This window comes from Macaca mulatta, chromosome 8 (assembly GCF_049350105.2).
Source record: "Macaca mulatta isolate MMU2019108-1 chromosome 8, T2T-MMU8v2.0, whole genome shotgun sequence".
Classification (NCBI taxonomy): Eukaryota; Metazoa; Chordata; class Mammalia; order Primates; family Cercopithecidae; genus Macaca; species Macaca mulatta.
In genome coordinates this window covers 3454443-3468631 of record NC_133413.1, presented here as the reverse complement: position 1 = coordinate 3468631, position 14189 = coordinate 3454443, and the positions used below count along the sequence as shown (strand labels likewise).

The following is a 14189-nucleotide window of genomic DNA, read 5'->3' as shown; positions in this document are numbered from 1 at the left end:
AGTAAACTCTCGGCTATTTTCCTTCAATCACTTCTCTTTTTTGGCTAAATCAGTCAATTGGCAGAACGCTAACAACCAAGGATTCCTGCACTTCCCGGTAATATTTATATAATGCTTTTTCTTAAAAAAAAAAAAAAACTTATTTCATTTTAAATACATCAATTAAAGCGTTACTGTGAATATTCCAGTTGACATTGTCTCAAATAATAAGTCACTTGCAAATAGGTAATGTCAAGGAGATCATTTTAAACAGTTAAGGTTGTTATTTGAGAGGCTTGTTTTATGTTTTTTAAGGTTTATCTTATATATGCTTGATAAAGAAAAAAGAAAGAAAAATCACTATTTTTTTCTCTCAGCATGTGATTTATCCCAGATATCTGTAATTTTTTTAAAATTAGCAAGATAATTTTTTGCATCTCTGGAAACAACAGTTATGAAAAAATAACCTCTAATATTATTACGAAAGCTAAATTCAAAGTTATTTTCCGTATGTACAGACACAACTTATTACCTTCTGCTTCAGTTTCTACTATTCTTTTCTACAGTCTCCCTAAAGGTCAGGCCTCCCCTAAAGATTTGTTTCTTTCAGTTTCCCCCTCTTACAGTCATCCATACATCTCAGAATATTGCATTCACCACCTTCCCATCTAGACCATGGTCCACAGTGCCAATAGAGTATCTTGAAACCAAAGTCATACCATCAAATCCCTCCATTTGAAATTGCGTAGGGACCTCTTCCTCCATTTGACTAAACTCCCAGTGCCGTGCCATCGGGTCACTTCTTGTCTTTCTGCGATCCTCCTATGCTCTCCTTCACCTCAACGGAGTCTGATTTCTTATCTCGTGCTCAGCCTTGTGGCAGGCACGTGACAAGCATCACCTCCTGAATTTTTCGCAGCACAGGCACGAGGTACAGGCTCTTGACAACCCTGTGTTATGTGTCAGGAAACTGAAATTGAAATGAATTATCTACGGCTAAATGCATTATCCATGGCTACCAGCTGGGAAATGGAAAATATTTGAACCCCAGAATTGTTGAACGAGAATTCTTTTAAGTTTTATATTTGGCCTCCTCTCCTTAATTTAGATATTCAGTCCTATTTCCCTGATGCCTACCATATTACTTCTGTGCCTTTCAAGCTGCTGTTTTCTTGTCTCAAAACATCCTACTCTGAGTTCTTTGTATGGTTAATATTTTCTCATCCTTTAGTTCTCAACTAAGTGTCATATTCTCAGGTAGGAATTTTCTACCCACTCTTCCATCAGCAGAATATCCTTAGTTTCTGTCTGCTTTAACAGAGAGCTTACTGCCTATTTTTAAATTTTGTATACTCTGTAATTATGTTATTGATCTGGTTACTGTCACCTAATATAGTTATTTAATGTGCCTGGCTTAGTGTAGATAGTCGTGCAATAAATATTCATTGAATGAATAAATGTTAAAGGTTATGGAACTGTGAAGTAGAAATCTTATGAATTAAAAATAGAAGATGGGAAAAGTCAGAAACAGCTTCATTACATGTGTAAAACACAAACCAATTATGTCCAAAGAAAAGCAAATATTATTTCCATAGAATGAATAATTTAATATTATGTGAAGTTGGGGTCATTGAATACTTCTAAATTGGCAATTGATTCTCGATATCTTCCTTTAAAGTTATATCTTCTTGAAGTTTAAGGGAAGAAAGGTGCTGTGGGAGGGCACAGTGGATGTTGAATAATAAATTTTTAAAAACACCTTATTCTTAGAAGTTTCACTTTGCCAGATGTTTTTCTACCTTAGTTAAATTTCCTTTGTAGCAAATGTGTGTACCCTTGATCACACTGAAGAAAATTTGGATGTTGACAGCACATGGTAGCATTGTTTTCAGATGTCTTCAACATAGCAACTTCTAGGACGTCAGGCTCCAAAAACATCATGGGAGAAAAAATACCCTGACTTTATTGTTTGAGGAAAATTTGTGGATTGTACAATTATGTTGGGTTTATATGATTTGCTTTTACTTATTTTTTATATTACATGTAGTATAAAATGTATACTTTATCTACTTTTTATACGTCAAAATTTTATGGGTTTTGCTTTATTTACAGCGTTTTCCTCAAGCAATTCTTAAGATACTGAGCATCGCTCAGCAGCTCAGGCGGCGGGAGGAGTGGCAGCGGCCAGGCAGCCCAGTTTCACGAAGGCTCTAGCCTTCCCCGCTGCCAGGATGCCCAAGAGGAAGGTCAGCTCCGCCGAAGGGGCCGCCAAGGAAGAGCCCAAAAGGAGATGGGCGCGGTTGTCAGCTAAACCTCCTGCAAAAGTGGAAGCGAAGCCGAAAAAGGCAGCAGCGAAGGCTAAATCATCAGACAAAAAAGTGCAAACAAAAGGGAAAAGGGGAGCAAAAGGAAAACAGGCCGAAGTGGCTAACCAAGAAACTGAAGAAGATTTACCTGCAGAAAACGGGGAAATGAAAACCGAGGAGAGTCCAGCCTCTGACGAAGCAGGAGAGAAAGAAGCCACATCTGATTAATACCGTATACCATGTCTTACCAGTGGTCCCTGTCTCCCTTCTTGTACAATCCAGAGGAATATTTTTATCAACTACTTTATAAACGCAAGTTTTTTAGTAGCTCTAGAAACATTTTTACGAAGGAGGGAATCCCACCTCATTCCATTTTTTAAGTGTAAATGCTTTTTTTTAAGAGGTGAAATCATTTGCTGGTTGTTTATTTTTTGATACAACCAGAAAATAGTGTGGGACATTGAATTATGGGAGGCTTTGACTGTCTCGGGTGCCAGCTTAACATTCCATAGATGGGGAGTTAGTTTTTATATCCTATAATACAAAGCATATTAAATGGCAATATGGAGTCAGTCCTGCATTGAATGTCTTGAACATTTTATTTTACTTCTATTCTCATGTGTTTTAGTAGAATTGTTTCCTAAAGCAAACCACCCCTCGATCATGGCGCTCCCTGTCGGAATTGTGTGCACTCTGTAACATGTTTGGTTGTGGTAGTCCTGTTTTCCTAATAACTTCGTTACTGTGCTGTGAAAGATTACAGATTTGAATATGTAGTGTACATGCTATTCAGTTGTGAACTGGTGGGCCATACGTAACAGCTGACCAACATGTGAAGATACTGGTACTTGATAGCCTCTTAAGGAAAATTTTCTTCCAAATTTTAAGCTGGAAAGTCACTGGAATAACTTTAAAAAAGAATTACAATACACGGCTTTTTAGAATTTCGTTACATATGTTAAGAATTGTGTACAAATTGAAACGTCTGTACTGATCCTCAACCATAAAATCTCAATTATGAAAATAATTAAGAAAAAGATACTGAGCATCAGAAACCAAGTATTTGGAAATTGAGAAATGCGAGCTGAACAGCTGACTGAATCAGACAGGGCCCTAATGAAAACATAGAAAAACACTGAGATAATTCTCCTCCCAAAACGAGTGCAATCCCTTTACAATAGGAAACCTTATATTAGCCTTTGTTTTCTCTCCAGCACCTATCACAATGTGACACGTGAGTGTGATAGCATTTTACTGGCTCAGTGAATAAATAAAATTTCTTACCTAATTTGTTTCCCCTGTACTTAGTATTCCATGATCTTAAATATAAACACAAATAGAAAATACACACATATAGCCAGGTATAGCGGCTCATGCCTGTAATCCCAGCCCTTTGGGAGGCCGAGGCGTGTGGATTACTTGAGGTCAGGAGTTCAAGACCAGCCTGGTCAACACGGTGAAACCCTGTCTCTACTAAAAATACAAAAATTAGCTGGGCATGGTGGCGTGTGCCTGTAATCCCAGCTACTTGGGAGGCTGAGGCAGAATAATTGCTTGAACCCAGGATGCAGAGATTGCAGTGAGCCCAGATCCTGCCACTACACTCTAGCCTCGGCGACAGAGTGAGACTCGGCTCACTGCAACGTCCGCCTCCTGGGTTCAAGCGATTCTCCTGTCTCAGTCTCTCGAGGAGCTGGAATTACAGGCTCATGCCACTGTGCCCATCTACCTTTTTTTTTCCTTTTTGTATTTATAGTAGAGACAGCGTTTCACCATGTTGGCCAAGCTGGTCTTGAACTCCTGGCCTCAAGAGATCTGCCTGCCTCGACTTCCCAAGGTGCTGAGGTTACAGGTATGAATCACTGAATCTGACCGTTTAGCCAAATTTCTGAGAAACTTTTCTATCATTTGAAGCTGGGTTTCTAAAATTAAGAAACAGCAAAAAATAAAAAACAAAAACAAAAAACAGTATAACAGAACAGAAGAATACAACTCTTCTTGTCATTAATTCCCAACTTTACTCCATAGAAATAACTGCTGTCAAGCATCGTTTGTGTTCTTCAAAAATTATCTATATTCTTCTCTCTCACTGTCTCTCTCTGCCCCCTCTCTCTCTTCTCTCCTTCCTTGCTTTTTCTTCTCCTCCTCTCCCCATTCTTTCTTCTCTTTATCCTCATTTTTGTTCTTATTATCCTTCCTCTTTTCCTCTCTCCTACACATCTTTTGTTTATCTCTAATTTTCTGCATATAAGTAGTCTCTTCATTTAAACGCCTTTATCCACCTTTTAAAAACTGAACTACATTCCAACATATTTGCAGTTGTTCACTTTTCTGTTTTCTCCTTTATATTTCAAATTATTTTTCCAGAGTTGCTATGATCATACTGACTTCATGGAACAAATTATTTTGTGTTCTATGCATTTGTTTCATAATTTGAGACACATAACTTGAAATGTTTAATTTTTTAAATTGAGCCAAACCATATATAAGGAGTCTTCAAAAAGCTTTTGGAAAATGAATGTTATGAAAATCTATGCATGAATTTTACACTTTTTCAAAATAAACTTGAAATAACTTGTTATGATATATGTGAAAAAGATCTAGTTTGAGGCACTAAGAAAAACAAGGTATCAGTTTAAAAAGAGCCCCTGTGGGAGTAATATGAATTCTGGTAAAACTGAAGCAGGAACTAACATCAAATTTATAGTGAAACTTGGGTAGAGAAATGGTGAAATCATTGATGGTTTACAAAAAGTTTATGGAAACAATGCCCCAAATAAACCAGCCGTTTACAAATGGATAACTTGTTATAAGGAGGCATGAAATGTTGTTGAAGGTGAAGACTGAAGCAGCAGTCTTCAGTCTTGTGAAGAAAACTTTATTCACTTGTGAGGAGAACCTTAATTTCGTTTGTATGCTAACTGAATAGGACAGATGACTAACAGCACAAACAATAGCCAACATCATAGACATCTCAATTAGCTCAGCTTTCACAATTCTTTTAAAAATTAAAGTATGCTAAACTCTTTGCTTGAGTGCTAAAAACCATTGTGCCAAGATCAGTTGCAGATGAGGGCAGAACTTTTGATGGGTATTTAAAAGAAGTGAAATCAAGACCCTGAAGCACAGCTTTCAAGAACTGTAATAGGATATGAAGCATGGCTTCACCAGTAAGATCCTGAAGACAAAGCACAAAGCACTGGCTATCAAGAGGTGGAAGTGGTTCAGCCAAAGCAAAAGTGGATGGGTCCGGAGCAGAGGTCATGGCAACAGTTTTGGGGGACGCCCAAGGCATTTTGCTTGTTGATTTTCTGGAGGGCCAAAGAATGATAACATCTGCTTATTATGAGAGTGTTTTGACAAAGCTCTCACAGACAGACAAGCCAGAAAGCTTCCCCAGAGATTCCTTCTCCACCAAGACAGTGATTCTGCTCATTCCTCTCATTAAACAAGTGCAATTTGGTGAAGTTTTGGAGGGAAATCATTAGACATCCATCTTAGAGTTCTGACGTGGCTCCTTCGGGCCTCTTTGTTTCCTACTCTTAAAAAATATTTAAGTGGCACCCATTTTTCTTTAGATGATAATGTAAAAAAGACTGCATTGACTTGGTTAAATTCTCAGGACCCTCATTTCTTTACGAATAGACTAAATAATGGTATCACAACATACAAAAGTGTCTTGAGCTTGAAGGAGCTTACGTTGATAAAGTTTATTTTTAAATACTTTTATCTTTACATTACATTTTTCATGCATCTTTTGAAATCTCCTCAGATGCATTTTCCAAAGTGACATATTTCTTTCACTGTTGGCTTACCAAGTTGCATAAGGTGCTAAGGTTGGTAAATAGCTCAAAATAAGATCTGCTGGAGCTTACAAAATGGCAAATACACTTTAAGGTGCTAATAGAAAGTCTAAGAGGGAAGTTTGATCTGGGCTGGGCAGAAACCTACCTAAACAATGTGCATTTTTACTGATGATGCTGGTGACCTACTTATCTATATGATCACTACAACAATATGGAAAGAGTTTGAATTTTCAAAATTCCCCAAAGCAGTTTAGAATACTGAAATTATTTTGAATATATATATATATATATATATATATATGTTTTACTCACTGTGCACCAGATTTGTTCTCTCCCCCGAGTTCTGGCCAGGAGACTTCTCACCCTGTTCGAATTGTTACAAAGTTCAGCTACAGACTTCTTTCTCTCTGTGTAGTTTTTTCTTTTTTTTTGAGACGGAGTCTCGCTCTGTCCCCCAGGCTAGAGCCCAGTGGCGCGAACTCGGCTCACTGCGAGCTCCGCCTCCCGGGTTCCCGCCATTCTCCTGCCTCAGCCTCCCGAGTAGCTGGGACTACAGGCGCCGCCACCACGCGCGGCTAGTTTTTGTATTTTTAGTAGAGACGGGGTTTCATCGTGTTAGCCAGGATGGTCTCGATCTCCTGACCTTGTGATCTGCCCGCCTCGGCCTCCCAAAGTGCTTAGATTACAGGCGTGAGCCGCTGCGCCCGGCCTCTCTGTGTAGTTTTATTCCCTGTTCCTCTCCCATTAGATCCCTGTGGTGCCAGCAGGAACGGGCTGCTCGGGGACCCAGCCAGCTCCCAGGGCCTGGCTGCTGCTTCCTCCACTCAGGTCTCCAAACGGACTCAACTCCAGGTAAAGCGGGAAACTTGTCCCACAAACAGACCTTCACCTTCTTCACTGGGGGGTGTGTTCCTCAGACGAGGGGTTCCCTTTCCCACTTCCGCAGTCGCGACGCTCACAGTTGTGGGGTCTCCCGCGCCCTGCAGGAGCAGCCCACTTCCTTCAGAGGGTCTGTGGGTCCTCTGGGCATTGCTGGTTTGTGTTTGCAGTGGATCTGGAGCTCACGTTTACAATGAGCCCCGCTCGCGGCTCTCTCCAGAGGCGCAGTCCAGCCTTGCCTCCCGTCCGCCATGATCTCTCCTTCCTCTTTTTAATGGACAGAAATACACATCTGTTAGGCCACTTGAAGATTTCCCATTGCCCCCTAATGCTCTTTTTATTTAAAAAATTCTCTGATCTGCATCTTATTTGGCATAGTTTCTTTTGCTGTCTATTCACATTCAATATTTCTCTTCAATATCTAATCTTTCAGAAATGCTAACCAGCATATTTTCATATCAGACTTTTTAGCTTTTATCTCTTGAATTGTGACTTAGGTTTTTTGTTGTTTTTTTTAATGTCTGTATTTTTAAATAAATGAGAAAAAATCATAATAAATATTTTAATTTCCTTTTTGTTGTAAATTACATCTTTGCGAATTTTGGATTCATTTTGACTGGTCAACTTTTCTTCTCTTTCTGGATTGTATTTCTGCTTCTTTGCATGCCTAGTCATCTGTGATTGCATGCCAGTCGTTGTGATTTTTACTTTGTTGTTTGCTGCATATTTTGGTATTTCTATTAAAATTTTGAGCTTTATCGTAAGATTCACTTAAAGATTGCAATAAGTGTGATCCTCTGGGTATGTCCTTTAATATTTTTAAAGTGTAATCAGAGAAAAAATAGTATAGAGATAATTATTTTCCAGTACTGAGCTAAGACTATTTTTTATACTCTACCTAATGCTCCTTAAATTAAGTTGTTTTCAAATTTGACTGAAGGGAACAGACACTATTTGCAGCCCCATGTAAGCATCAAATATTGTCCCCAGTGAACTTTACAGATGATTATTTTTTCTGGCTTTTGGAATTTTCCTCACACAAATGTTCTGCTCAGTATTCTACTGAAGATGCTGAAGGATCGCTATGCAGAACTCCAGATTTTTTTTTCTCCATGAAGCCCTCCCTCCATTACTCTGTCCTGTGAATTTTAGCTGCACTGTGTCCTGCAAACCCTCAGCCTTGCCTGGTTCTCCTTCCCTTTGTCACAGGTTGGAGACTCACTCAAGACCATTACCTGGGAAAATCATATGGCCCATCTGATTTGTGTGACAACATAAAGCAACTTATATTGCCTGGTATCAGTGTCTTGAAAACTTTTATTTCAATTATTTTGTGGTACACTATCTTGGTTGATCTGACTTTTGTTTGGGATGACAGACAAAATTATCCCTTTGGTCTTTATGGACCAAATTTAATAAGAATCATGCTATTGACTCATCTCTTGTTTCTAAGGACACGATATTTTGTAAATCACCCCATAACTACTTGTGGCCCAGGTTTGCTGGAAGTAGCAGAAAAATTTGAGCTGCTACCCAGAAAAAATAACAACCCAAGGAAAGTCAGACTATTATAACGACCTTTTAGAATTTTTTTATGTTTGCCATAATAGCCAGACCTTTATGTTTTCATATTGATTAACAGCAGGTGTAAACAGCTTTCACAAGGGAGCTCTTGGCAGTTCAGGCAATATCTGAAGGATTTGACAGCTAACAGATACCTGCTGCAGGTACTTCAGAGAAGGGCACCAAGTCCTTCAGAAAAGGGGAGTTCAGACGGAACATCACAGGTTGTGCCACATCATGTCCTGTGAAGAAAGGTTTAGGATTTAGAGATATTGAGCTTCCAGAAGGCACTGCCAAAGGAGTAAGGAACATTTGTGAGTCAGTTTCAAACCTTTGGATATCTGTCATATAGCAGAAGGAGTATGTTTTTCTATTAATTAAAAATTATATCTCAAGTCTTAGGTCTAGGAAATACAATTCTAAACCGAAATGGTGTCCATGTCAGTAGTGAAGCTCAGATTCAGGCACCTGGCAAGATCCAATAATGAAATGTGGGCCTCCAGCAGGAGCGTGGCCTGCAGGACATCTGAGTCCCCTTGCAAGTATAACATCCCTCTAGTCTCACATTCCCACAACTATTGTGCCATATTCTTTCTGGGATCTTGTAAACTTTACATGGCAATAGATAAAGATTTATGTAAGTAAATAAAAATGTGCCCTCTTGTTAGTTTGCTCACCTGAATTAAGGCAGGCCTGTGTATCTTTTATTGTTCCATGAGCAACATTAAATATTTCTTCCCTGTGTTTCTTACCCAGGCATTGATACTCTTTTGGTAAACATGTTTGAGAGCAGTGTTGAATCCCCTGGCAATTAAATCTCTCTCGCTGTGAATTCTTTTACTTCCATCTGCTTTGTTTTGACATGTATATTTCCCTTTGGGAGCTATATTCAAGAAAAAGTAGAAAATCCTAGATTAAGAAAAATATTGCATCAACTCCCTCTCTACAGTGGTGCATGCTTTTCACTCTATATTTCAGGGTAAATTTATAATATGTCTAATGATTTTCACTGGGCTCTGGTACACTTGAAAGAAAGCAGCACTGAGGCATAAATCTGAAATGGATGCAATATATTTTTTCTGTATGTAAAGAAGCAAATCTCATCAAAGATCAGGGTTGAATAATAAATGTCCAGTTGTTCTTCATTTGTGTCTAATGAAACAACTGGCGGTGTGTTGTACAAGATGACAGGAGTTATCCAGCCAAAGCTTACGTTTCACAGTGTATGTGGACATATTTTAATACTGAATGATTCTTGATAATTTACATCTTAACCTTTGTGCAACAGAAATATTATTTTGTATGCCTTTATATACATTTTTTTCTGTGGAATACTGCTGAATTGTAACTTTGATTCATAAAATGACTTTGTTCCTGAATCTGTCAGAAAAAAATAAAGCCAAACTTCTTGTTCTAAAGCAAAGATGACACTAACGTGAATCACCATTAAATTGGCTCATTGGGATAAGAGCCGACGTGAGATAAGTTGTGAGGTTTTATGTTAAAATGTACAAGACCTCTTCCCAGAAAAGCAGTAAGTAAAGCTTTCCCAGGTTTTACAAACATACGTGTTTTTTTAAAAAATTGTAGTGTGAAGGCATCTCTTTGGAATACTGCCTTCCACTTTTCTTTTGCTCCCATAGTTTTTTCCAGTAGCAATATATTTTGCATTCTTGTTGATTTACTTGTTAGAGGACATATCTGCTAGTTCTTGGGGAAAATGATACTTAAATGTTTATAGCTTCATAACGGAATGCTCCTCCCCACAAAGAAATTCTCTGCAGAATGTAATGCAGATTTCTATAGCACAGGTGGGTCTCATCCAAACAGTTGAAAGTCTTCAAAGCAAACAATGAAGTTCCCCAAAATTAGAGGAAATTCTGCTTTCAGACTGTACTATAGAAATTCTGCCTAAGATTCCAGTCTTCATACTAAAGACTGTAACTTCAACTGTCACCTAAATAAATAGCTAGCCCACTGGCCTGCCCAGTAAACTGAGCTGTTTTCTTAAAATACAATAAATATCAATCTATCCTCTCTCAATCTCTGTCTCTCTGTATGTCTATGTAAATATATGCAAATATATATATTATATATATATATATATGAGTTTTAGACAAACTTTGTAATGACTTTTTCATAGAGTGGCTTACCAAACCACATATATTGTGGTCAAAAATTCCCTGGTCCCTATCCAGAAATAATTCAGAGCACAGATGAATGAACTATGATGCTTTTATACAAAGAAGAATGACAAAGATGAAAAGTAATATATTATTACCATCAATATTGATATTAAATAAAAATCCATCTTGGTTAAAAAATTTGCATGACCGTATATATATATATATATATACACACACACACACATATATATATATATACACACACACACACACAGAGTTTTGTGTTCATTCATCTCGTTCTCTCTCCCATAGATTCAGTTTCTCTGGAGAACCTTGACTAATACAGTGCGTCTTAGGTCTGTCCATGTTCCGGAAGCACTCCGGTCCACACTTGAACACTTGTCTTCAATCCATATTAGCTGCCAAAGACTACCAGCATTGAGTGGAGCTCAGAGCAGGAAACAGCCCACAGCAGTCCCAGGGTTAGGTTTAAGGAACAGAGAACCTTGGGCCATAAGTCCTGGCATGTTCTGGTTTTAGAGACACCAGCAATGAGGAATTATTCAATGTACACTTGATGGCAGCCCCAGTGGGGACTTCATCATGCAGACCCTAGGGGTTCTGGAGAAAGGTCATGCCATCGGCTGTGAAGATTGACATCTTTTTGGGAACAATTCCTGATGTGCTACTAGGTGCTGGTGGAGACAGAGTGTCTAAGGTCAAAAAGTGACTGCGTCATCTGAATGGCTCTCTACGAGCTTGGCAGTCACGTGCGTTGGGTCATAAACTGGGGCTGCAGTGTAAAATGCCATTCAGAGGTGGGCCACATTGGACCAAGATGGCAGGTCCCTCTTAATTCCCATTGATCATCCATAGCAGGAAGCTCCTCCAGGAAGGAGTATGGTCTTGGGAGAGGCTGTTGTTTTCAGCTGAGACTAAAATATCTGAAGGTGCTGACAATGAAGTCTGTGCACCAGAGAAAACTTCTCATCTCCAGGACACCAAATATTCTATACAAGGGCATATGGGTGGCCCATTGAGGCACCACCTTTTGCATCACTTGGAGAAACTTTTTCATATTCTGGAAGCTCCTCCAAGATTCCAGGGTTGCTTCCAGGAAGAAACTTAGAGGGAGCGTTCTAGGGCACACCCTGCAGTTCTCAGGAGTCAGCTATTTTGAGGGCCATGAGATGTTCTTCATCTCCATCTCCCACCTCCACCAACAATTGTAGACCCTCAAGTAGCACCTCTTCTGGTCCTGTTGACTTAGTTAGAAGCATGGCCCACACCCCCTGGTCCCTGAAGCTGTGAGCTGCTAGTCACCACTGCTTTTTAGACCTTGGCTGCTGCACTCATCCACTTGCCGTGGTGTTTTGAAAACTAAGCACCGAGGAGCATCCAAGTGCATGACCTGCATGCCCCTATAGCCTTACATCTTCCTGATGATTTGGGGTGCTTATTACCTCTGCAAGAATAGTGTCTTTTATTCTTGCCTGCTGGTCCTTAGGACAAGGTTGTAGACTAAAATTTCAGCTTCTCTTCCCTTGAAGAAGTCTTTCCCTTTGAGAATGAGGACCTCCAAACCACAAGCCCAGGGTTTCAAGAAAAAGAATCACAGCTTTGCCGAGTAGGTCACTGGCAGTAACAACAGGAGAGGCCACTCCTGCTTCTCAGTGTCTTCCTCTTAGAGACTTAGCACCCACCCTGCCAAAGTGTCGACTTCAACCTGGAGGATAATGTCTCATTTTTGTAAAGTCTGATCTCTGGTCAGCTCATCACCTGTGCAAAGGTCATCTCAATGCTGTAGTAGGCACCTGTTTTTGTGCTGCTGGAGTCTGTGATAAGAAATTGTATCCCGGAGCACCAGACCCATTTCCCATTTACTTTGCTGTAAAGTGGGTCGTCATTCTGAGGCGCTACTCTGTGAGATTGCCTATGGTGGATCAAATACTCAGAAGCCTCAGAGGGCAGCAATGGCCGAGTGCCTGAAGCCATAAAGGTCACACATTCAGAACGTGTGCCAGTTCCAATCAAGATGAACCACTGCCCATTCTCACATAGAAGGAGACTAATTTAATCAACTTTCTACCAAGATAGACTTTTATTTAATATCAATATTGATGGTAATACTGTATTATTTTTCATCTTTGTCAGCCTTCTTCATATAAAAGCATCATAGTTCATTCATTTGTGCTCTGAGTTACTTCTGTACGGGGACTAGGTAATTTTTAGCCACAATATACATATATGGTAAGCCACTCTATGAAAAAGTCATTATAAAGTTTGTCTAAACCTCTATAGTAACAAATTTAACCCTTTCAAATACGGTAAGTGTAAAGAGGGTGAAATCAGAGGTCTCTGTAATATACAGGTTTATAACCACAGAGACATCTAAATACATGACCACAGTTTGAGCTCCTTTCTGAAGAGATTTTTTAAACGCTGTTTTCTCATTAAAGCTGGGATTTTCATCATGCTGAGTTCAGATGGATCATGTTCCTAATGATCACATGTCCATGGTCATCTTCCCCTTATGCCTTGATAAAATTCGTTATTTAAATACCAATATATCAAAAGGGAGTGTTTCACTTTTGCTTTTTGTCATATAATATATCTAATTTACAATACTCATATCCAAGACCTTCTGTTAAAATTAGAAGTATAATAGTGAGTCCATTAGGAATGAACTTCATCTCCTAAGGTCTCTCAGGATAAGCATAATAATGGCAGAATTAGAGACACACAGTTCTAATGAAATCTACCGGATAACCCCTGAGCTAGTCTTGTAATGTTTTGACAAAAGTAATTACTTTCTTTATTTTGCCCAAGGGCTATATTTCCAGCCAAGAAAAGTAAAAAATAAAAATTACAGAATACACGTTGAATTAAATGTGTAAATGGATGAGAAAACATGACTACTAAACAGTCACATAAACTCAAACTGAGATTAATGGCTCAGTTATTGCTGAAATGAAGAATAAAGAGAAGTGTTTCCTTAATGTCTAAATTGCTGCTTTAAATTACCACAAACATGCCAAAACCTTATGTTGTTTTAAGAATTATGAATAATTCAGTTTGACTCACAGTGATTAAAGATTTGAAATAAAAAAGGGAGAGAGAAGTTATATTTACTTATAAGAAGGTTTTTATTGTAGCGAATGTTATTGTCTGAAATAAAACTGCACACCATGCATGGGCTTTCTAGGAGCTTATTTTTAAAAAGAGTTTGTTTGGGGATGTGGCATACGTGTCTATTGCCTGTCTATAGCCCTGCTGAGCCAGACAGAAGCAGTTCTCACAGACACGGAGGGAGGGAAGAGCAGAGGTGTGTTTAACTCCACTTGCCCCAGTAGGCATTGCTGTCAGAAAGCCAGGGTCCAGGGGTCTCACCTGCATCACTCTGAGCTCTCTACATTCTGATAGGGAGAAATCTCACACAACTGGAGAATGTCATCCACTAACAGTCTAGGAACTTGCAGCCAGGAGAGACACTCTGAGCCTGGAATTGATCTCCTAGGAAATGATCTCCT

General features: G+C 39.1%; 1 pseudogene; it reads left to right on the top strand.

Annotated features, from left to right (window-relative positions):
• Nucleotides 1-2143: 2143 nt before the first annotated feature.
• On the top strand, nt 2144-2640 carry LOC716589 (non-histone chromosomal protein HMG-14 pseudogene; annotated as a pseudogene).
• Nucleotides 2641-14189: the final 11549 nt, after the last annotated feature.